The sequence below is a fragment of the Acartia tonsa genome, chromosome 12 (genome assembly GCF_053477335.1).
Source record: "Acartia tonsa isolate MP-2025a chromosome 12, ASM5347733v1, whole genome shotgun sequence".
NCBI lineage: Eukaryota > Metazoa > Arthropoda > Copepoda > Calanoida > Acartiidae > Acartia > Acartia tonsa.
Window position 1 is genome coordinate 31,867,383 of NC_137271.1, and position 26,556 is coordinate 31,893,938.

The window sequence follows — 26,556 nt, forward strand, 5'->3', positions numbered from 1 at the left end:
ATTCGTTGGCTCAAAATTTTTAATTATTTTGTTCTTAACTAGTAGTGTCTTAACCAATAGATATTATACATGATTTTATGTCAAACGCTATCTTTGTCTTGAAGTCCTAACAGTGCATGGAAATGAGCTGCACCTATGTTGGGCCAAGGCATTTCCCCAACCCCGACTATTTATGGAAGCTAGTAAAAGTGGCGACACAGATTATGACGTCAAAAAAAAATAACCAATGAGAGGCCACTATAAATTTTAACATTGGTCAATTAAAGTGTATACTAGCCTCTCATTGGTTATTTTTTTTGACGTCATAATCTGTGCCGCAACTTTTACTAGCTTCTATTTATGTCGCGCACCTGACTTAGTATCAGTAGGAACCATCTTTAACGTCTGTAAGTATGACGCGGTGTTGTGCCAAGATTTGAAGCTATTACCTTCCCGACAACGTGGTATGCCTAAGTCGCGGATCTACAAATCTGTTTAAAACATATAAAGTGATCAAAATATTTGGACCAACTGCAGTTCACGGTAAAATATTCCTGGTAACGAATATTTCCAAATATCTATGAATTTTAAAGGCTGCTAGCTGCCAAACGGCTGAACGTACAGATCATGCCCGCATACTGTTTTAAGCGGCATAAGAAGGCCTACAAATAATCTTGAATAGCCATAAATCAATAATGCATAATTATCTCGCAGTGCAGAGAAAAAGGTGAAAAATACCTATTTTTTTCTTAAGTGAAGCTTTCCCTGTGCATTTTCATATATAAAAATCTGTATTTTAGATTTCACTGATTGAATAGTAAAATGTGGACTTAAAAAGACAATAGTGATGAAAAAAGTGGTATTTTTCATTTAAAATACATAAATTGTATTGTGTTTTCTAGCCCGTTCCAAAAATTCAATAAGATACATAAAGTGGACAAAACGCATATAAAAGCTTTTTAATAATTAGGGTCGGTCCGTCCGTAACGTTTAGCTATTTTTGTTTATTTAAATGTTGTAATTGTCCTATCGATTTCAAACTTGCATGATGATTCCTATAACAGTTAGGTATTTTTTAGAAAGCGCATCAACACTATAATCGTTACCAGAATGTTCGTACGTCTGTTAAAATAACCTTTTCTAACAACTTTTTTGTATGATATAATTATCCCGTTCATCTGATTTTTAAATACTGATTCTTATTACAACAAGTCACAATGTTATAAGCGAAGCATTTCTATAAAGAAGTCCTAAAAATGTAAACAGTAACCTCTATTTAAGCAGTTTTGCAACAAATATACTTACAATTTTGTTTATACTTCTACATTTATGTTATCCTTATTCAGTTCTGACACTCTACAGGTGTTAATGTTCGTTTGTCCTAATGTCTTAGAGCTTTCCTTTTATGGATGTTGTCATTCTTGTTTAAATATAAAAACTTCAAGCAAGCCATACTAAAAATGGTAAAAATTAAAGTAAAATAATCTTTTTTTTTGCACCAGTCTATTGGTCACACAAAATATGCATATTTTCAGACATAAAAGATCTCTCTTGGGTGCTCAAAAAAGTCAGGGGCTTGAAATAATTGTAGTTCTTTTACTATGGGCGATTTAATTAAATATTTTTTAAATTCTAGGTTTCTAAATGATAGAAAGCATTAATTAAAATTACTGTATCCATAATCAATGTACATACTTACATTTTGGGACTTAAATATAAAGATGCTTTGCTTATGATATTGTACCTTGTTGCTTAGGAATCAGATGAATAGGGTAATTATTTCATACAAAAAATTGTCAAAAAAGCTATAATCAGCATGTACGTACTGACCTCCTGGTAATGATTATACAGTTGCTACGCTTTCTAAATTTCACTAACTGTTACAGTAAACATCATACAAAGTTTGAAATCGATAGGACAATTTTAACATGCCTAAATTAATGAAAAGGTCTATATGTTACTGACTTTTGAAATTTTGGTTATTTTTCAGAAATGAATTCTTTTACATGAATTCAAAGGACTTACAGGTAACGGTTGTGCAATCAAAGCTTCAGTCCTCTTTAGAAAATTGGGCATCACGATCATTTTATTGAAAATATGATTGCCATGGTAACTTTTGCTGTTGTTTTAAGAAACCGATTGTATCTGCATTTTTATACACTCCAGTTTACAGAAATCAATTCTTGTGCCTCACCGTAAAACTTTTCCCTTGTGCTTAGTGTGACTAGTCATTTTCTTATGCAAATTTTTAGTTGTACAGCTTCTAGACAATTTACCTAGGGTGTAATAATTATTTATTGCACGGTGTTATAGACAGCTTCCCGAGGATATTAAAATGGAAAATCAAAAGATTAAACATAGTTTCGATGCCGCAGAAGATGGGCCGAAGGCCAGGATCCTAATAAACTAGAATCAATTTTGGTATTAAATAGGTAATCATAGTTATGTTAATATTTATGGAAAATTGTCTGTAATTCGTTGTGTTACATGATTGTTCAGTGTGGCAGAAAACCGGTTCTAATCCAGCGGATATTAATCAAAGCCATACTGGGAAATCATTTTCTCGTTTAGGTTTAATTTTCAGGTATGGAGAAGTCAATGGCGATATAATAAATTGGACTATTTATTACAAAGTCTTGTAATAATGTTTTCTTATTCGTTGGTCTAACCACTTAAGGGACTTTTGTTGGTTTTTGATTGGTTGGTTCATTAAGCCGAGCGTAAAAAATTTCAACAACTAAATTACAGATGGGGTAGTTTTGTATATCATCATTAGGGAATAACATCAATTTATCGGCCATTGTCTTATTCCTTTAGATTCATGTATTAATTCCCTCACTGTTTTTCTGTCAGCTATAAGATGGTTTAAAATAGGTTAGGTTAAGTGTCTACTCCGACGTTTGTCACATTATGCTACCTTTGACAATGTTTATCCTTGTGTACACACTTGTCTATATTTCTAGGGGGGTGTCATTAACCTCCGCATATCTTTAATACAAAGTAGAATGATGTCTGTCCGTCCGTCTGTCTGTCCGTCTGTCCCTTAAGATCTCGGTAACCACTGAACCGATCGGATTCTACTCTTCAGGAAATATATCTACTGGTCCTGTGGTGGTTTTAGGCTATTTTCTTGTTAGGTGGGTCACCCCACCCCCCCCCAAAAAAAATCTCCCCGCCATTTTTTAAAAATTAGAATAGTGGTGGAGTGGGGAATCTCCAGGTAATAAAAGATGTAATTATACATCTTGGGGCAAAGCCCCTAGAGGCTAGGGGCGAAGCTGCTAGTCCTATAATATAAAGTAGTAAGGTTTTTGTCTGAAGATTAGGATTTTCATAACTAATGATAGTGTTCTCTTTAGGGAACTTTACATTGATCCAGGGATGCCTATTTGATTTCTAGAATTAAGTCTTGAGATGGTTTTAGGCTATTTTTCAAACATTTCTAGGTGGTGGACAGCCTCTAGTCATCCATAGGTTATGAAACACACAAAAAATAATGGATTGTCAAACTTACAGAGTTAGTTTTATAGCAGATGTTCAGAGGAAAATCTCGAAAAGGGAAAACGATGGAAAGAGAATATGTAAAATTTAATCAATAGAAAATCACAAAACGTATTTTTTTGTTTTTTGTAATAGCATGGCTTTAATTCAGACCAATGAAACAGACCAAATTATTTGTATACTTTATGATTTCTTCACCAAAAATTATTAGTCTATCTTAAATAGCAGCCAAGAATATCACATTCCCCCCAATAGCATTGCAGACGGACTGACTGACATACTTCGTGCATAATAAAGCAGCTTCGTTAATAAAAAGGCCATAGTATATTGTCAGACTGAGCAAAGGGGAAGAGGTTATTTAGGTGTAGTAATAACATATCGAATCTAATGAAGATGATTAAAGTCCCTCCACAGATTATGACGCCATACGATAGAATAACCAATGAGAGGCGATTTTACCATTGGTCAATTACAGTGTATACTGGTCTCTCATTGGCTATTCTATCGTATGACATCATAATCTGTGGAGGGACTTTATTTATCTTTGAAGCTGATGATTTGATAATGTGATACACGTGCGGAAGTGAAGTCACATCTTTCTGGGTATATATAAGCACAGAGATGGGTTTTTGAAAGAAGAATGCCGCGTTTTATTATGAAATTATTATGAAAATGCCGCGTAGGATTTAAACAGAGTACACAACTATTTATTTGATTATTTCGCTTTTGTTGGTACGGCTTGTTTACAAGAAAAATAAATAATCTTAAATCCATTTTTTCTATATATTAATTAATGCATCTTTTTAGAGCTTTATTAGACACAGCTATCCTCAACAGTTTAGCGGATTTTTAAACAACACGCTCCAAGCGGTCAATGGATCCTAAAAATAGACATACTTGCTGAATCATACCTGGTTTTACCTAAATTATACCTGCTCCTTCTTCGGGACTATAGGCTTTTAAAGATTTTCACTTAAATTACCCTATTATTTGACTTAAAAATAGCGTTCGACAAGACATCCTGTCGCTGTTTATAAGATTTAATACAAAAAAGATGTTATTATTTTCTTTTAAGGCCATCCAAATGTTTTTTATTAGATTTAAATTTAACCGATATAATTATTATTGGTTCCCTCTACCGTTTCTATCCATATTTCATGAAATTAAAACCATGAGAAAGAGTTGACGAGAAAATAAGAAAAGTGTTGAGAGGATAAGTAAAAACTAAGTTAATGATAGAGGTATAGTATTAAGACTAAAGTAATTTTATCTAATATAAGGTTTAACAAGGTTAGCCTCAAGAAAAACGTAAATAAATAACGGTGGGACAAAGTAAATGATCAGTTAAGTTGTCATAATAAATAGGAAATAGAGGAATGGAAATAAAAGAAAAGAATGATAGGAGAATATATAAGAAAACCGAGAAACCCTTAAATATCAATATAAAAATGTAGCATGACCAACAGACTGACAGACAAAGTAAGTTGTATGCTGTTTTAAGGGATATCTTCACAAAAATTGACTTATCTATCTGAAATAGTATTGGTTAAAATTAAATTTTACCATATTGTTATGGACTGACAGACAAGATGAATTATAAAGTAGTTCTGCTACTAACCCGCAACTATGGCTCGTCATGTAGCGCATCCGCTCTTCGTTGGGGATGTGATAGGTTCTAGTACAATTAAAGAAGTTAAAAATTGTTCCTACTGTTACTATATTAGGTGCGCGGCATAAATAGTTAGAGTAGGGAGACAGGGATCTAAAGGGATAAGACAATGACTTATAAAGTGATGTAAATCCCCAATGATGAAACACAAATTTACCCCTTATTTAGCTTACACTTAGTGGTTGAAAAGCTTGGAAACTCAACTTAAATACCAATCAATCAAAACTTAATAAAAGTCTCTAAAGTTGTAAGCCAACAAAAAAGAAAACACTATTTTAAAACTTTTGCTACAGCCCAATGTCCCCTTTCCCTTCTCAGACAAAGTGTTGGTTGTCTGTTGAATGTTACTTAAATGAATATCCATCAGTCGGCGGTAGAGCGCGCGGATTTTGAAATCGAAGGATAAACTCACCCCTATTAGGTAATGTTTTCGCTATTAAAAACTTAAAACACATAGATGTATTTATGTTCAGTATACTCTGCTAACTTAATTTGAAGTCAAATAAGCTGATCATATTTCTACCATCCACTTTCTTATATTATGCCTGGAGTAAAACTTCAATTATATAGGTTAGTACTCTAGCCTATAACTTTTCCTCAAGATAAAAATACAGTTAATCTTTTAGATGATTGTAAATTTCTTTGCTATTAATTATAGCATACTATTGAAAATCGGTATGCAAAAGATAAATTTCTTGTCAAGTTTCACAATTATCATTTTTATCTTTTAATATGATAAAAAGTAATGCATAATTTAATTTTCTATTTTTATCATTGGTGTTGGGCGTTATATACCAAAAATATTTGATGCAGTTATCAGTAAGTATATAAACAGCAGGTCAACAGTCTTTAGATTTATGAAATAATATCAAATATGTATTAGATGGTAGTTCACAGCACAAAAAACGCGCGAACAGAGGTTAGTGGGTTAAACTAAGCACTACTTTTATTCCTCAAAAAATGTAAATCACCCTGTGATAAACATGCTGCTACTTTTGTTTTCCATAAATTGTTACATGTCTTTTATTACTATAAATAAACATATGGTTGCCCTTTAACATCCAGGGGATTTGTATTCAAAATGGAAGGAAAAGGCAGAAAAATAGCCTATATCCATTCTGAGACCGATTTAAATTTTCCATTATTTCGAGAATTCAATCAATTCATTAGTTGTTGAAATCTTAATCTAGCTACAAACAAAAAACCTCTTAAAACTTTGAAAAATAGAATAAGTATAATATACATTTTACATTTGTGCCAATAAAAAAATTTGATCCTAAATTCATATTAGTATATCATACTGTAATCTTAGGCAATATAATTATTTTTTAGGAACCGCTATTCTTGACTAGCTGGAGATTTAAATGCACACTAGATCATTTTCTGATAATATTTTTTTCTTATTGCCCTGTAATTTACTAATTACATTTCATATTTTGTTTTGATATCTATTTCAGCTTAAAACTGTAGTCATAATGTCACCAATCCTACTTTATAAAGAAGTAAGTTTTTTTTAGGTCATGTGAAGGAAACAAAGTTGCGGGTTTCGTAGTTTTTTAACAGTAGCTTTTGAAAGGTTATATTAGGTTAGGTTAGGCGATTGCCCCATAAGGTTAGGCAATTGGCCCCGCGGGGTTAGAGCACCAGCAGGAGCTAGAAATAAGATAAAAGCTAATGTGAAAATATGACGAAAACCGCAACTTTGTTTCCTTCCTATTAGCCAGTTTTTTGTATAAAGCTTAAGATCTGAAAAGTTGTTAGGTTGTACTTTTCAAGAAAGCAATAAATTTTTTTTTAGTTATTTTAGGCTATTTTCCTCCTCCCCCGCCTTCCCTAGAGGATCAGGTTGACCAATTAGTAATCTTATAATGTTAAGTAGTAAATTTTGTGAATGTATGAATTAACATTCTGATATTTGAATGGTAATTTTGTATAAAAACAAGTAATGTAAATAATGGTAGAAGCAAACGCTGTTAACAATTTTATCAATATATTAAATACAAATGACTCCTTTTTTGAAATAAAACTTTTAAACAGCGACAGGATGTCTTGTCGAACGCTATTTTTAAGTCAAATAATATGATAATTTAAGTGGAAATCTTTAAAAGCCTATAGTCCCGAAGAAGGAGCAGGTATAATTTAGGTAAAACCAGGTATGATTCAGCAAGTATGTCTATTTTTAGGATCCATTGACCGCTTAGAGCGTGTTGTTTATAAATCCGCTAAACTGTTGAGGATAGCTGTGTAGACATTATACAAATTGCTGAAATAATAATTTTAAAATTTTGAATTCCTAAGTTGTATACTCTGTTTAAATCCTACGAGGCATTTTCATAATAATATAACAATAAAACGCGGCATTCTTCTTTCAAAACCCACCTCTGTTTACTGTATAAATATACACGTATAGGGATAAGTACTCGCAAGGAAAACTATTTGCCTCAAAACTTTTGACAGTAAAAGAAATCATTATAACGAGATGTTTTGCAGTTATAAAATATTTTTTTACCATTGATAATTTGCTGGGAGGGAATGGAAATTAGGCTGTTTATTACACTAGTCCCCAAAGTTTTATGATAACGCTTTTTTATTGGTTTGCTTAACAACATTGGGGACTTCCGTGAATTTTGATTGTTTTTAAGTTGAGTGTTCAAACGTTTCAACCACTATTTTTAATCTACATAAGTGGTAATTTTGTGTATCATTACTTGGAATGTACATCAATTTATCGGCCATTGTCGTATCTGGTCCCCAAAGTTTTATAATCACTTTCTCTCATTCGTTGGCTGTAAAAACTTGATTGTGATGTTTAAATGAGTAGTTTTCGCTTTTTTAATCTAAGAATTTTAATCTACAAAAGATGGCCGTCACTTGCACTAGAAAAACCCTTCTAGTTAAAATGATCATTATTTTAAAAAGTTCTTGATTAAATTTAGAGATTTTTTAGTATTTTTACAGTTTGTTTTATCCAATGTATCCTTTAAACCAACATCATATTTCATGAAGTGGTAAGGTTTTTTTTGTCTTTAGCTTAATATCTCAATAACTAATACCGATTCATATATCAGTTTTAGGATAACTTCGTATTGGTCCAAGGAAGGTTTTAGGCTATTTATATGCCCTACCCCGACGAATACAGATCACCTGGACGGGAGGGGCGCATCAGCTAGTGTTTTTAAAGTTAGAGTTATCATGCATTTTTTGGGGGTATAATCGTCTTTGATTTTCTAAATGCATATTCCTTCTATCTTATTTACATTTTACTTTCTTAACCAGTTGTTGAAAGAAATCTTTATTTATGTTTACCATTTACTTTTATAAAAGTAACAGGATGTCTATGAGATTATCTGTCTATCTATCTGTTTGTATCGAAGGATCTTGAGAGCTGCTGAACCATTATCGTTCTTCTTTACCATGAAGCTTTTCATATGTTTCAGGTACCAACATTCTGCTAGGAAGAACCCCCCCCCCCCACCCCTTGGACGACTTTTTTGAATCCTTAACCTATGAAACAAAGGAATGAGAGAAAATAGATGTCTAATAGTGATGGTTTTCTTCTAGTGACATTTTAATTTTGACGATTTAATCATAGTCTTTGCAAAATAGCCTAAAACTTACCCTGGCCAAAAACTGTGATAGTTTATGATCCCTGTACCAATGAGTATACCGTATATGATTTACTTGGTACGTCGGACCGCCAGTCATGCTTTAAAAACATAAAAATATATTTCTTTTTATGCCAAATAAATATTGTTAGTTTGTTATTGCTACGCTACTTATTAATATAATCTTACTATTTTTCACCTAATTTGTTTTTTTTGCTGCACTAGTTTTAAACATTATTGTGTTTGTTTAAAACTGCTCATCATTTTCTTATTCAGTTTGAAAACAATGCTACTTATGTACTTTATCTTATGTTTTTGTATCCAACTGTAATTATTTTGATCTTGTTATAGCTGCGCTACTTATGTTTGTTTTAAAATACTCATCATAATTATCAAATTCTTGTACCAATTGAAAACTATGCGAATTTCTTGTTCCTGCGCTACTTATGGACCTACACCTGCGCACACGAACTACTTTGATCTTGTTATATAGCTGCTCTACTTATGAGCATAATTGTGTTTGTTTGCATATAGCCCGTGAGAACCATACGGATTTTGATTTCAATCTATTTGAGCATATTTAGGGGTCCAAACTTGCAGCGCCGTATCATGAAAAGGACAATTTTGTCCATAGGTAGCGCATTGATAATAAGATGACAAAATGTTTAAGTAAAAACAGTATATTTAATGCAGTTGAAATAAAATATGGCAAATTGCTAATTTTTTTACCCCCCCTCCAAATATTTACCCCGGTGTGGTAAAATTTTTTTGGGGGGTAATTTAATAAGGTAAGAAGGTACGTACCTCATAATGAAATACTATTGAATATTTAGGAGTAAAAATGCGCGCAAAGCGCACAAATTTTTTTTAATTCGCCTAGGGCACCCCCAAGGTAGAGGTAAATTTTAAATGGGGGGGGGGGGGTAAAATGAAAAATATTTTGGGGGAACCCCAAAATTCGTTGGGGGGGGGGGGGGGGGGTAATCACCACTTTTCAATGATATGTGTTGGAATGGAAATATAAATAATAAATATGCTTATAAACATCCAATAAGTACTATGTTCCACCTTCTAATGCTCTGTGTAGGAATGGAAAAAGATGCAAGTGCACTGCTAGAGTGTATAAGTCTTTGTGGGCAGGATATATAAATATTCAATAATCCCAATGCTACAATTTCCATGGTTCAGCAATGGAAAAATCTTTGTGGACAGGACATACAATATCCAATAATCCCAATGCTACAATTTCTGTGTAGGAAAGTTGCAACGGCACTGCTAGAATGTCTCTGTGGACAGAACATATAAACATCCAACAACCCCTGTGCTACACTTACAATTGCTCTGTGTAGGAATGGAAAAAGTTGCAACGGCGCTGCTAGAATGTCTGTGTGGACAGAACATATAAATATGCTTATCTTCATACGGAAATATACTTTGCGACACCGTACCAACATACGCTATGGTCCTTTTTTAAAAGTAGCTCAGCTACTCTATATATCAGGGGTAAGTCCAACCATTCATGAATGATGATTTCAAACACAAAATTTCGAGTGTTATTTACTCAACATAAGAATGAATTGATTTCATATTATAACAAGGATGACAACACATCCATAAAAACGAAGCACTGAAACGGTAGGACAAACGGACAGTAACACTTATATAGTAAAAAATCTACATGTTTAAAATGGACGTACGGACATTCTGGTAATGATTGTAGAGTTGCTACGCTTTCTAAATCGTACCTAACTACTAAAGGAATCACCATGCAAAGTTTGAAATCGATAGGACATGCCTAAATTAACGAAAAAAGCTATCCGTGTGTGACGGACGGACGTACCGACCCTAATTATAGAAAGGCTTCGCTTTTAATAACGTCATTTGATTTTATATCAGCTATGGGTACTTTTATTAGATGCAGTATTTAGCAGCTTACATAATCGATTTTAATCTATAATACAAAGTAGAACGATGTCTGTCCGACTCCGTCTAGCTGTCTGAAGCTTAAGATCTAAGTAACCATTTAACCGATTGGACTCTACTCTTTATACCTACTGGTCATGTGATGGTTTTAAGCTTTTTCTTTGAGGACAGGACACTTTTAAAAATACAAAAAATTGGTAGTCCCCCTAAGTGCCCTTAGATGCCTCTAAGGGCGTAGCCGTTAGTAGATTATACACTATTAAAATAAATGACTAATTAATTTTAGTTTTTTTTATTAATTCTGTTGTAGATATTACTGGTCATAAAAAGAAAATTTGTGATTATCAAAAAGTATAAAAATATTTTTTTTAATAAATAAATTTGACTTTTTTAGCTTGACCAACATACTGAGGGACAAAGGAAATTATTTCCTTGTATTCATTCGAATCCGGTGGATAGGAACCGGTTCTCATCCATACGAAAAAACTATGTCTAGCATCGTATTATATCCAGCTTTCTACGAATTTATAAAAATTTACAATCAAAAGATTAAAACCAGTTTTTTAGCCCGTGCCTTCGGCACCTCGGGGCTAAAAAACTGGTTTTAATCTTATAATTGTACATTCTATATCCGCGGAAAGCCGTTTATAATACGATGCGAGAAATAACTATACTGGATGCTTTTTATATTGGTATCTTTACCCCAAAAAATCATCGGCCTATCTTAAATAACAGCCAAGGAAATCACATTTCCCCCTTCACGATGCCGGCCGACGAACACAAAGTTAAATATAGGATAGCTTAGCCAATAATAAAAGATATTATCTGCAATTATTGTATTCCGTTATAGTTATCAACTAAGAAAAAAATTCTACTTCATGTAAAAGTTTTCTGATCCAAGAAATTTGAAATTCCATTGCTATTTACGGATTTTAAGACATTAACAATAGACGATAAATCGATAAATATCCCCAATGAAAATAAACAAAATTACTACTTCCATAAATTAAAATTGTTGGTTGAAAAGTTTGGATACTAACCAATCAAAATTTTAATAAAAATATCCAAAGTTTTCGAGCCAACTAATAAGATAACGATGATACAAAACTTTGGGTACTAGTGTAATTTACAGTCCTATGTATCCTCCCTCCCTGGTTGCCATATGTTAATGGCCGTATTTAGAGGGAGTTAACTATTTACATACAAAGAAACTTTTTGAAAGCGAAGCTTTTAAATAATTAGGGTCGGTCCGTACACAACGGATAGATCTTTCATTAATTTAGACATGACAAACTTGTCCTATCGATTCCTATAACAGTTAGGTACGATTTAGGTAGCGTTCAACTCTTTAATCGTTAACAAAAAACAACAACTTTTTTTATGATATAATAATACTATTCATCTGATTTTTTAATGATTATTCCTAGGACAACAAGGTTCAATATTATAAGCGAAGCATCTCTATAGTAAAATTCTGAAAATGAAAGTTTGTCCTTTTTTAGAAGCAAGACACATATTTTTTGTATTTATGGTATGACTGTCTTCTTATGTTTTTCATATTCAGTGATTTATTGACAATTCCTGTCTCTTAATGAGTGAAATAATTTGATTTGCTTTTTTTTTATAAATGTGGTTTGCCAAATAATTTCTCGCTTACCGCTGAACCGATATGGTTCTTCTTTACAGTGTACCTACTCAAAAGTTTTTTTTTGGCTAGATAACCAACACAATCACCCATAGAAAAAAAATGACTCCAGCCCTAAGTTTTGTTACTGTTACCTTATAAAACTAAATTGAAGAAGGGGAGGTCGCCTCCCCTATCCTACCTCAAGTGCCCTTAGAGGCCTCTAGGGGGCGTAACTGCTAGTGTTAAACATTATATTAGTTTAGTACCGTACACTGCAATTCAGAGCTGGATCTTTAAATCATTTTATTGGTGAGCCAGATCGGGGTGAGCCGAATTTCAGCCAATCACAGCGCGGCATTTCATAAAATGCTGTGCTCTCATTGGTGGCTCACCCCGATCTAGCTCATCACTAAAATGATTTAAAAATCCAGCTCAGGAGAGGGTTACGAGACTTTGGTGTTTCAAAAAGGGACTATTGAAGGTAGACAGCTGAAATTTTTAGTGAAGATTTCTATGAAATATGCGCATCTAATCTATACATTGTTTTGTCTGCATGTCTGTCGGTCAAGCTTCAAAAGATGTGAATGTTATTTTTTTTTAGGTTTCTTGATTTTCTTTGAGTTTTTGCATATGCTCTCTCATTTTATTATTGTTATTAGTCCTGAACATCTGCTTTATTGTCTGTTTTTCAATTCCAAGAATTTTTGTGCTTAGCTACTTATGGATGTTGTCATCCTTATTTTACCAGGTATTTACAAACTTTAGGGTTATTTTTGGGAGAAAAAATGAAATCTCCGTCTGTATGGAAGGGATGAAAAAATTGGCTAAAATGATGGGTATTTAAATGTACTGTTTGTATATGTTAAATATGTATGAATCATTGAATAAACAAGGATGACAACATCCATAAAAGCAAACTCTGAAAAGAAGGACAAACGAACATTAACACTTGTGGAATGTCAGAACTGAATAAACTTAATATTAAGTCTATACAATATTGTAAGAAAATTTGATTAAATACACAATACTGTTCAAGGACATACTGACGTTTTTAGGATTTGATTTATATAGAGATGCTTCGCTTATTACATTGTGCCTTGTTGTAATAGGAATCAGTATTAAAAAAATCAGATAATTGGGATAATTTTAACATATAAAATTTTTTTGTCAAAAAAGTAAAAAAATCATCTTGTTTTAAATGTACTTACGGACTTTCTGTTAATGATTATAGAGTTGCTTCGCTTTTTACGTCGTACTTAACTGTTACAGAAATCAGCAGACAAAGTTTGAAATCAATAGGACAATTCTAACCTGTTTAATTTTACGAAAAAAGCTAACCGTTCCGGACGTCCGGTTGTAAAAATTATAGAAAAGCTTCGCTTTTAACAGCTTGTAATCCTCAACTATGGGGTATTCTTTATTTCTTCTCTGAGTATTTGTATGCAGGGCGGGAGGGGACATTAGGCAATTTATTATACTAGTCCCCAAAGTTTTATGTTAACGTTTACTTTTTCGTTGGCTTGATAACTAAGGGGACTTTTATTGATATAATTAGTTGGTTCATTAGTGTCCAAACGTTTCAACCAATAATTGTAATCTTAAGAAGGGGTAATTTTGTGTATCATCAATGTGGTGTACATCAATTTATCGGCCATTGTCTTATCCCTTAAGATCCCTGATTTGTATGTGAAATTTTGAGGGGTAAAGGGATCAGCAAAAAAGTATTTTGTTTGAGGACAAATTACGATACAATATAAAACATTAAATTATTTAGGTCGACTGTATGGCATAAAAAAGTGTTAATGCTAATGTGGTATCCGCCTAGGGTAAATGGCAGACACCAGAGTTCGAATAAAGACTACGGCAGTGTGAACAGACGTGGACACCTTACTATAGAGAAGCTATGCTTCTCTAGCATTCACTAGACAAGAATCAACATCTATTTCAGTTGTCACTTTATTGAAGGTGTAAAGGATACTGAAGCTATATACAACAAACAATAACTACATGGATAGGAATAAATGATCATAACATAAAAGCATTATAATACATATACAATAGTCAGTTTGGGCAATCATGATTCCCCATCCCTGGAAAGGGTGGGGGGGATTAAGAATACAGTTAACCATAATATAAATACATATGGATTAGGAATAAAGATAGTTAAAGATAAATCATACAGTAAAACATAGATAATTGCAATGGTTAGGTAGATGGCTATCCCTGTCTGGGGCAGGCAGGATAGCCCATGGAGCAGCACAATAGGTAGATAAGCATAGAGGGGTTGAGTGGTAGGTCTGGGTACTAAAGAGGGAAGGTTTGATGATTACTTGTGACAACAACAGTCTGTGTGGGGGTGATTCTATCAGGTGAGGGCAGGTTTAGATCCTTTATCCTCAGGGTTGAGGTGGTGCTGATAACTTGGTGGTTGAAGGGGAAGGTTCCGGTGCTTAAGATGGGAGAGGGAGGGGTAACACCCCCTCCCTCCATTTGCAGGACAACTGAGAGATGAAACCAGTACCGTTATCTGACATATTTTCAGGTGGCCTTATAATTGTAGAATAACAGGATTTAGCTAGGTGCGTAGCATCACTATAATGTCCTAGTTTCTGCATGGTCCAGAGCTGCCGCATACCACAACTCTCCCCTCGGAAGGCTGGAGGGGTTGTCTGCACCGCCAGACTTCCGACAGTGGTTGCGGCCTTCAGTTTGTTGTCCTTGTGGAATGGGTCCGCCAGGATACCAGTTGCTGGACGGTGGTGGACTCCAGCCCTCCCCAGGTCTAACGGAATCGGCTATATCTGCTGGAGTAGCTGGTCCTGTTGGATATTCTGGCCGTTGGATGTGTACCTCTGAGGCCACCCTGTCAACCTCCAGGGGTGGCACAGCACATGAGGGGGCTTGGACCAACAGCCGCCTGGTATACACCTCTTCAGGTTTCTCCACTGGGCTGGTGGTCTCCATAGTGTTGGTCACCTTGCTGCTGGCAGGCTGGCTACTGGATGCAGGCGCAGTTTCTTCGCCCTCGGGGCTGGTCAGGTTCATTCGGCTTCCAGGGTCTCTGTCAACGCGGGCAGGTGGTGGTTGCCATACTGTAGGAGCGTTGCCTCCTTCAGGCTCATTCTGGACATTGGCAGGGTGGTGCATGGCAGTCCGACCTGCGGGGTAGGGAAAGGTAACAGTCCCTCCTTTATGCCGGCGGCTGTCTTGGATCTGCAAGGGTGGCTCCGCTCTAGTTGGCTGGGAGACAGGCCCATCCACGAACACTGCTGCTGGTGGACTGGAGGCACCAGGCTCCGTATTTCCTCCCCTAGCCTGAAGGGGTCCAGGCACATTGTCTCCATCTTGGGTAGACATAATTGTTGGAGATCCTCTACTTCTATGGTTAGGCTCGGCACTTGGCGCACCTAGTTGTGTTACTCCCCAGGCAGCGGTCAAAGCTTCTTCAGTTTGGCTGGTAATGGCTGATACCCTGGCTCCTGGGGCAGATGCAGGGGGCGCAGGCAAGTTTGGCCCAGCCCAAACTTCCTGGTACACCAGTGCAATACAATTACCCTGGCTTGGTTGAGGGAGGTAGACAGCTGGATGCAGTTGAGGGTGTGGGACGGCTGGACTCTCCCTGCTGGCTGGGGGCTCTGGCTGGCTGGGGGTGACGGGTGTCACCCCTTCCTCTGGGGCTGCGGGCTCCTTCCGGGGTCCAGGTATCTCGGTGGCGGCGACGGTTGTCGCCCCAGGCACCAGTGTGGGGACGCTGGATAGCACCCCCCAGTCTTCACAGGGGTCCAGGTCTCTCGGTGGCGGCGACGGTTGTCGCCCCAGGCACCAGCGTGGGGCGCTGGATAGCACCCCCCAGTCTTCACAGGTGGCGGCGACGGTTGTCGCCCCAGACATCATCTTGGTGGTGCAGGGAAGCACCTCTCGTTCCTTCCAGGTGGCGACGCCGGTTGGCGTCCCATACATCGACTCAGACTCGCTGGCTAGCGCCTCTTGCCTCTCCCACTCGGCGGCCGCCAGGGCCTCCTCGTCCACCGTCCCGGTGGCGCTGGGTAGCGCCCCTCGGCTCTTGCTGGGGGTGACAGGGGTTACGGACACCGGTCCCCTGTGGTTGCGGCTGCGGTCCAGGCCAACCCGGTTGGGTTCAGCCGCTCCTCCCAGCACGTTGATCCTGGCCACCATGGTCCCAATCTGAGACACAGACTCCTGGGTAGCCGCGGCCCCAGCGGCGGCAGCTAGTTGGGGTAACGGCTGGGCATCTCCCTCCAGGTGGACCTGGGTGGCAGACTGGTTGCATGCGGGTTGTTGGGCGGCCTGGTGTTTCTTCATTGCCCGGTCCCAACCGGTTCTACACTTGGCGGCTGTGTGGCCGTTGAAGCGGCAGCGCCCCTTCGTCCAGCTGAGTCCCATCAGGCCGGCTTCCCCAGGGTGTATCAACCTGCCAGGCCTCTCCTCCTCCAGTTGGGGCACCAGCTGACAAACAGGGTCTCCCCTACTAGGGGTCAGGCGGTGCCGGGCTGCTTGTGGTGGCTCCTTGGTTACATTCAGCCTCCTCCCCATACACACAGGTTCCTTCCATCCAACAGCGGCTCTCCTCCCCTGGGTGGCGAGGCCAGCCTCGGCCTTAGCTTCTGCAGGTGCTTCTCCACATGAGGGATCCTGCCTCTGGGTATGCCAGGTGGTTGGTAGCAAAGGCCGTTGATGGTGCCAGTCGGAAAGGGGGCTATGATCTCTGGGGGGTACCTGTGGCCAGTGTGTGGACAGGTACCCACAGGTGGACCAGCAAGGCCCAGAAGATGCCATACTGATGGTAGCCTGAACTGTATTCCGGACTGTCAGCAGACTGTTGGTAGCCACCTGAGTTGGGCCAGAGTTGCCAGCTGGTATGGCGTCCCTGCCAGGCTCCGTCAGTTGCTGGTGGGGAGCCCCTGCGGTGGTTCTGGTTTTGGCAAGGGGTGGCCTTCTTATTGACTTCCCTGGTTGGAGCTCTGCATCCTGGTGGGCCTCCATCTTCAGCAGCATGGGGGAACTTGGCTGGGACATGTGCAGTGGTTCAACAGAGTAGCGGCATCTGGTCTTGGAGTGTGGGGGAACAGCCTCACTGCTGCTGGTCAACCCTGCTCCCTCCGTGCTGGGTAAAGTCTTCCACTGCAGCAGGTCACCAGCCCCCATCCTTAGGCCGGTCCCCAGTCGTTCCATGCCTGGGGGCTCCCAGGGAGGCTTGGGTGGCGGCTCCCCATCCTCCAGCTTGGTGAGGCCAGCGCCAGGGAGGACCTTTCCACCCCAGAAACAGGTGGTACTGGCCCTAGGGCTGGGCCCCGTTGGAGTCTCAGTTCTGGTGGTAGTGTCCATCTTGGGGCTGGCCACTAAGTCTCTGAAGCTTGTCACCTTCTCATTAGGCCCAGTTGCATCGTTCAACACCCCCAGGAGGACACCTACAGGTTCAGCAATCCCCAGTCCAGTATTGCTATTTCTCGTGCGTGGAGCACCAACTGAACAGGAGCTGTGCAGCGGACATTCAGTCACCCTTCCAGACAAGGGCATCTCAGGGACCAGGGGTCTGTGACCTGGCATGTGTTTGATGTTCACTGTACTCAACACAGTAGGCCAAAGTAATAACAGAAGTAGTATCTTGTAGATATAGAAGCAGAGTAGAGTAGCCGCGCCGCAAGGAGGTTCGAGCCGGCTCACCCCTAGTATAAATACTATAGCTGTGTAATTAGGGTGGTAGTCCACGTAGCCGTAGGCTCGGTCCTCCTGGCTCAAGAGTTTCTGTGGCTGGCGCGCCCCCATGATAAGTAGCAGGGTGTTGGTCTGTTGGTGCCAGCGTCTTGTTTAACTGTTGAGCCTGAGTTGTTCTCCTTTCCAGTATAGCTCTTGATTTCTGTGGTAACCAGCGGATCTTAGCTATATTCGCCCTTTAAAGGTAACAGGGAATATGTTAGGCATCCACAGATGTCTCTAGGAGCGTATCCACTAGTAGATATATGGATAGGTAGGCTATCTATATATATACATGGCTACACGCCCATATATATATATATATACGTGTATAGGAATATCCCCAGAGCTAGCTAGCTTTTCCTCCTTGCTCCAAAAAAAATCACGCTTCCTCTGTATATAGTTCACAACTATGAGGGTCGATGGTCCAGGTACACACCACCACTGCCCAGTGTGGGGCAGCAAGTCAGGCTATGTCCACAGGGTGGGCGTACTTTCGTTCAGTTACCATATCAGTTTCCAGTGTTGTTTGGTGAGGTTAGTATTCACTTGATTGTACCCATGATACAAAAAAAACAACATTATTTATCACTTGGGTATTTATATATACATATATTTGTTTCACTAACCACTCAGCTTTGAAGTAGGGTTGGCAGAGCTAGGAGATGTTGAGGGTCTGAGCGGGTTCAAGGAACTGGTTTAGTTTTCCTTATCACACTGTAGACAGGGAGGGAGGAGCTTGCAAGTTTTTCTCCTAAAAAAATATCTCTGATGTATGCTATAGAATGGCCCCTCTCCTGTGTGGGTGTGTGCGTGAAATCTCCTGTCCTTGCAACGCGCGTCCGCACCGTCAAATCCGCGCACACGGGGAAAACGCGCTCTCACCCCTCAACTCGCTCTCTCATTGGTCAGCTTCGTCCGTTGGATTTATGATATTTTCCGCACTCTGTTGCGCTACCCGTGAATGGCGCTCTGTGTGTCCGATCGCTAGCCCCACACTACAGACGGACTTAGTCTAGTGTGGGTAGGAAGGGGGAAGCGCGTAAGGGGACGGGGGTAACTCCGTCCGTTCCCCCTGTGAGGGAGGGGGGTAACTGTGGGCTGGTGTAATATTGCCTTTTCTTCTTAATCCTAGGTTTATCTATTATATCACCCTGATTGTATTTGCCTTCAATGGAGAGGGGCTTCTCCCCTTCCCTTGGAATAAGGGGTGTATTGTTATTGTGCTGTGGGCTTGAGATGTTTTGATTGTATATCAGGATCTTTATTATATTACATCTAGATTCTATTTTTGTCCTTATCACAATTGCATAACAGATTTGTTTACCAACTCTGTTCTATTTTTAGCTGTTATCACAATACACAATAATCCAAGCCTGGTCTATTCTTAGATTTATCACAACACAACAATTTGTTTGCCAAGCTTTGCTCATAAATCTATTGTTTGGCCATCACATCAGGGTGGTAATCCCTGCAATGTAACATAATATCTGTTTTTCTAGATGGGTGGCTGCGTTGTAGCTTCTCAGGATACTTGGAGTTGACGTAGTTTTTCTCTGTTCTGGTGAACTACACTCGTATGTTGGCTCGCAGCTTGCAGCTATGTGGCGTGTTTCAGCCTATCGGCAGCAGGGAATGTCCCGTCCTGCTAGCGCCGCTTATCCAAATCCAGCTGATGGCGGCAGGGAATGTCCCGTCCTGCTAGCGCCACTGGTTCGGATCCTGCTATCTCTTGCAGTAAAATTGGCCTATTTCCAGCCGTTTACACTTATTTGGCTTGTTTCAGCCGGTCCGCAGGCCTGTTTCAGCCCTTTTGGCGCTCAATTCTCCGTTAGATATCAGCGCTGCTCGCGGTTATTCGTCAAATTTCGCTGTCTCGCTTCCACAACTGCCGGATGCAGAGTTAAACTTTGCTGTCCAGGGTGGGTAATTCAGGTTGCTTGCGTCAGTTTTGCCAGATTCACTGCTGGGAGTACCTTAGCCTCAGATACGCGTCTGCTCTACACTTGTGGTTCGCCGTAATCTCACACAGCTGTCACCAAAGTTGTGGTATCCGCCTAGGGTAAATGGCAGACACCAGAGTTCGAATAAAGACTACGGCAGTGTGAACAGACGTGGACACCTTACTATAGAGAAGCTATGCTTCTCTAGCATTCACTAGACAAGAATCAACATCTATTTCAGTTGTCACTTTATTGAAGGTGTAAAGGATACTGAAGCTATATACAACAAACAATAACTACATGGATAGGAATAAATGATCATAACATAAAAGCATTATAATACATATACAATAGTCAGTTTGGGCAATCATGATTCCCCATCCCTGGAAAGGGTGGGGGGGATTAAGAATACAGTTAACCATAATATAAATACATATGGATTAGGAATAAAGATAGTTAAAGATAAATCATACAGTAAAACATAGATAATTGCAATGGTTAGGTAGATGGCTATCCCTGTCTGGGGCAGGCAGGATAGCCCATGGAGCAGCACAATAGGTAGATAAGCATAGAGGGGTTGAGTGGTAGGTCTGGGTACTAAAGAGGGAAGGTTTGATGATTACTTGTGACAACAACAGTCTGTGTGGGGGTGATTCTATCAGGTGAGGGCAGGTTTAGATCCTTTATCCTCAGGGTTGAGGTGGTGCTGATAACTTGGTGGTTGAAGGGGAAGGTTCCGGTGCTTAAGATGGGAGAGGGAGGGGTAACACCCCCTCCCTCCATTTGCAGGACAACTGAGAGATGAAACCAGTACCGTTATCTGACATATTTTCAGGTGGCCTTATAATTGTAGAATAACAGGATTTAGCTAGGTGCGTAGCATCACTATAATGTCCTAGTTTCTGCATGGTCCAGAGCTGCCGCATACCACACTAACATATGTTCGACATCCTACTATATAAAGTAGTAGGTCTTTTATTGTCTGTAGCGAAGTATCTTGCTAACTGCTGAACCGATATGGTTTTCCTTTACAGTGAAGCCTCTCATAGGTCTAGGGGAGCTTTTTAACTATTATTTTAGTTGATATCTCCCCATCCTAATAAAAAATAACTCACCCTAAATTTTTATTTTTAAAACATAAATTAAAAAAGTGGTGGAAGCCGACTTCGTCCCAACCTCTTCCCACATTAAGGGCCGCTAGAGGCTTCTAGGGAATTAGTGTTCTAATAAAGCTATGCCTACAAAGTTTTGTAAATAATAGAATTAATACAAGGTTTTATTTGTAAGTAAACAGTTTAAAATCTTCCAAGGAGCTAAATATGTAAAGCTCTCCTAAAATGAAGAACTTTATTCGTTGAGTGGTTCAAATATATTGACGGACAGACTAAAAACCTCACATGTTATAAAGGACTAGCGACTACGCTCCCCTGAGGCCTCTAGGGACAATTGAGAGAAGGGAGGGGGTATTTTTACTAGGGGTTACTTTTCTTGTGAGGGTGGAAGTTACCTTCCACAAATAGTTCCTTTTTGGACCTACAAGAAGCTTCACTGTTAAGGAGAACCATAGCGGTCCAGTGGTTAGCAAGATCTTAAGCTACACACATCCTGTTACTTTAATGTAAGGATTGGCCTTCCTTATTTTAACTTACATATCCTCTTGTGCCTGGAAGTTGTATATTATTTAAAATCTATGAGGTATCCCGCCGTGATAGTGTCGTAAAAATAAAATTGAAACCTCTCTACTAGGATATATAAGTTGGAAGGAATTTTAATGTTAGGGGGAGATTTGAAAACTGCATCAAATTTTAAGGATATCTTATAAAATTCATTTTTCTGTATAATTCTTTATCTAAAAGCGGAAATATAATTTAAGTTAATTAATTTTGACATCTGTAATTGGTGGAATTAAAAAATCTGCGCTCTGATTGGAGAAGCTAAAGTGTCGTACATCATTTACCTAATTAGAGCGCAGGTAGTTTCCAATCCACCTATCCTATTGGTCAAAATTAATTAACTTAAATTGTATTTCCGCTTTTAGATAAAGAATTATACAAAAAACAAATTTTGTAAAAAATCCTAAAAATTTGATGCAGATTTCAAATCTCCCCCTAACATTAAAATTCCTTCCAACTTATATATCCTACTCTCTACCCCTAGTCGCATCTTCATGAAGCAAATTATTTTAAACATTTTTCTCCCAGCGTACCCTTTTTTACGTCGGTATATATGGGTAAAAGTCTGTTTATTTGTTGTGGCTAATTTTTCAATGCTCGCACAATGTGTTCCTTAAAGCTTAGATTCTTTATTCAACAAATAAATGTAACAAGATGTCTGGGTGTATCGAAGGATCTTGTTAACAGCTAGACCTATATGGTTCTTATTTTCAATGGAGCTTCTAATAAAACCTTGTATTTGGGGGGAGAGTTTCTCCGACCTCAAAAAAGAACTCTGCCTGTCAAAATTAATAGTTCTTAATACACTATCGGCTACGCCCCCTAGATGCATCTAGGGGCACATATTATATCGCCGCTAAATGGTGTTAGTTATTTTCTTTGCTTATGGCCAAAAATATCCGCAGGGTGGCGTTATTTTTTTTATTTTTGGTCATTTTTCTGGGGAGGGCTGTAAACCTTACCAGGACCTATGAGAAGCTATCCTGTAAAGGAGAACCATAATGGTTCAGCGGTTAGCGAGATCCTCCGGTACAGATAAACAGACATCCTGTTACTTTATTATAAGAATAATTTACAATTTTTCAAACTTGATGATATCTTATAATATGCAAGTAGAAAGGTTTTTTTGTATGAATCTATAGATTTATGAAAAAGTTGATTCGAATTGACTGTACCTATGATAAATGTCTTGCGTTGGTTTTAGGCTAGTTTTCTGACCTCCCACGACCTTCTCTAGAGGCCAGGGGCGAAGAAACTAGAGGCTTACATATAATGACATGAAATTTATACAGCTAAATTTCAAGATAAATGCTTTAATATAAATCAAAAGAAAATAGAACCTATTTTATGATAAAATGTTAATCTATAAATTAAATGATTAAGAACTTACATAGGCTTTACTTGATATAATAACGACGCCATAAAGATAAACCAATTTTTTTAACAGTTTAAATATAAATCTCAATAACTTCTTTGTATTATTTCTATTATAAAAGATTTTTTCTTGTTTCAAGTTTTGGAAATATTTATCCTTGTACCTATTTTCTTTTGGTTGATTTTTTTAAAAGGATATTGTTAATTTAATATTATGGTCTTTTGTTTCAAAACTATTCTCACTCTTTTAAAAAGTTATTTCTATTTATGAAATGTTTTTTTTCCAGCATGGCTTCGAAACCAATTAATATCCAGTGGATTAGAAACGGTTCTCAGCCATAATAATGAAAAATCATGCATACTGTCGTATTAAAGATATTTTTCCACGCAATATTACCCCTTATGTAGGTTAAAATTAATGGTTGAAACCTTTGGAAACTCAACTTAATGAACCAACCAATTATAATTTATGAAAGACCAAAAGTTTTTAAGCCAATGAAAGATTCGTCAAATGGGGTGCTAGATCGATTCATACATTTTTAAGTTTTCATAATTATCTCAACTCCTATTCAAGATAGACGGCTGAAACTTGTAGGGATTAAACACCTTAAAATGCTGCCTAAGTTTATCAAGTTTTACTGAGATTTGCTTATTGGTTGGGGTGCTAGTTCGATTCCTGGATATTTAAGTTTTTTTGATTTTCTTTACTCCTATTCAAGATAGACGGCTGATATATTTAGGGATTAAATAAGTTAACAGAATACATATCCCAACAAAGTTTCATTAGAATTTGTTTATTTGTTGAGGTGCCAGATCGATTCCTAGATTTCCACGTTATAAATCTTAAAAGGTTTCTTGACTTTTTAGTTAAATGTTTTTTTTTATGAAACTGTTCTATAGTTCATTTTTTTCTGGATATCCATCCATAATTTTTGAGCTTCGCTACTTATGGATGTTGTCATCCTTGTTTAATTTTCTATTCTAACTTTACCCCCTTTTTACTTGATTGAATCAGGGATACAAGGATAACTAACTTCCTCCTAAATATTTTTATGATAGATTTTTATGAATGAACCAGAACCGGTTCTATTCCAGTGGATATTAATCATATCCATTCTAGAAAAAATTTTTTTTTCATTTTCCCATCCCTATATCCTAGATAATTATTGTATGAGAGTTACTATCAATTAGTCCTATGATCAGTAGGAATACTCACGATGCCTCTGTCAGGGATATAGAGATAGTTACTATCAATTAGTCCTATGATCAGTAGGAATACTCAGGATACCTCTGTCAAGGATATAGGGATAGTTACTAACAATTAGTCGTATGATCAGTAGGAATACTCACGATGCCTCTGTCAGGGATATAGAGGTAGTTACTATCAATTAGTCCTATGATCAGTAGGAATACTCATGATACCTCTGTCAAGGATATAGGGATAGTTATTAACAATTAGTCCTATGATCAGTAGGAATACTCACGATGCCTCTGTCAGGGATATAGAGATAGTTACTATCAATTAGTCCTATGATCAGTAGGAATATTCATGATACCTCTGTCAAGGATATAGGGATAGTTACTAACAATTAGTCTTATGATCAGTAGGAATACTCATGATGCCTCTGTCAGGAATACAGGGATAGTTACTATCAATTAGTCCTATGATCAGTAGGAATACTCATGATACCTCTGTCAAGGATATAGGGATAGTTACTAACAATTAGTCTTATGATCAGTAGGAATACTCATGATGCCTCTGTCAGGGATATAGAGATAGTTAATATCAATTAGTCCTATGATCAGTAGGAATACTCATGATGTTTCTGTCAGGGATATAGGGATAGTTACTATCAATTAGTCCTATGATTGATCAGTAGGAATACTCATTATGTTTCTGTCAGGGATATAGAGATAGTTACTATCAATTAGTCCTATGATCAGTAGGAATACTCATGATGCCTCTGTCAGGGATATAGAGATAGTTACTATCATATAGTCCTATGATCAGTAGGAATACTCATGATGCCTCTGTCAGGGATATAGGGATAGTTACTATCAATTAGTCTTATGATCAGTAGGAATACTCATGATGCCTCTGTCAGGGATATAGGGATAGTTACTATCAATTAGTCTTATGATCAGTAGGAATACTCATGATGCCTCTGTCAGGGATATAGAGATAGTTACTATCATATAGTCCTATGATCAGTAGAAATACTCATGATGCCTCTGTCAGGGATATAGGGATAGTTACTATCAATTAGTCTTATGATCAGTAGGAATACTCATGATGCCTCTGTCAGGGATATAGAGATAGTTACTATCATATAGTCCTATGATCAGTAGAAATACTCATGATGCCTCTGTCAGGGATATAGGGATAGTTACTATCAATTAGTCTTATGATCAGTAGGAATACTCATGATGCCTCTGTCAGGGATATAGAGATAGTTACTATCATATAGTCCTATGATCAGTACAAATACTCATGATGCCTCTGTCAGGGATATAGGGATAGTTACTATCAATTAGTCCTATGATCAGTAGAAATACTCATGATGCCTCTGTCAGGGATATAGGGATAGTTACTATCAATTAGTCTTATGATCAGTAGAAATACTCATGATGCCTCTGTCAGGGATATAGAGATAGTTACTATCAATTAGTCCTATGATCAGTAGGAATACTCATGATGTGCAATTAGAGGGCATAGTAGTTGACAGCTTTTTCCAACAACGAAATTATTTCGGGGGATAATAAAAAATCCTTTACGCGATTTTCAGCTGTTGTTGGGGGACAAAATTGACGACCTTTTTACCCCCCAAAAAATATTATTTTAGATTTTTGGTTAAAAAATGTCATATAAATAAAGAAGATAAAAGACAAGGATGACAACATCCATAGCAACGAAGCTCTGAAATTATAGGACAAACGAACATTGACACTTGTAGAGTGTCAGAACTGATTCCTGAATAAGCACGATTTATAAGTAAATTTGTTTCAAAACTGCATAAATACAGATACTGGACATACCTACATTTTTAGGACTTCATTAGAGAGAAGCATCGTTTATAACATTGCACTATGTTGTCCTAGGAATCAATATTCCAAAAATCAGATAAATTTTCGCCAAAACATTTAAAGAGCAGCTTTGCTTCTTATAATTATTTTTAACTTTTTCCTTTATTTTTACAAATTGGGAAATAAAATAAAAGTTTACTTAATTAAAAGAAAAATTTAATTGTAAATCTGTTATTTTAGTTTCTATGCAGGTATGTAGGGATAAGACAATAATAATAAATTTTAATAAAGCAAAAGAAAAAAAAATATGTCAAATTAGTCATTCATTTAATACATATGAACTTTTGCGGATTAAATTAATAAGAATAAGCTGATTGAAATTTTTGGACCATAATTTAACCAAAAAGAGTATAATTTTTTTAACCCCCCCCCCCCCCCCTGTAAAAGTCCAGACACGAAAATGTTTTAAAGTCTTTTTATTCCTCCGTGCTATGGCGTTAAAATATGATGAGCGTCTTTTGCC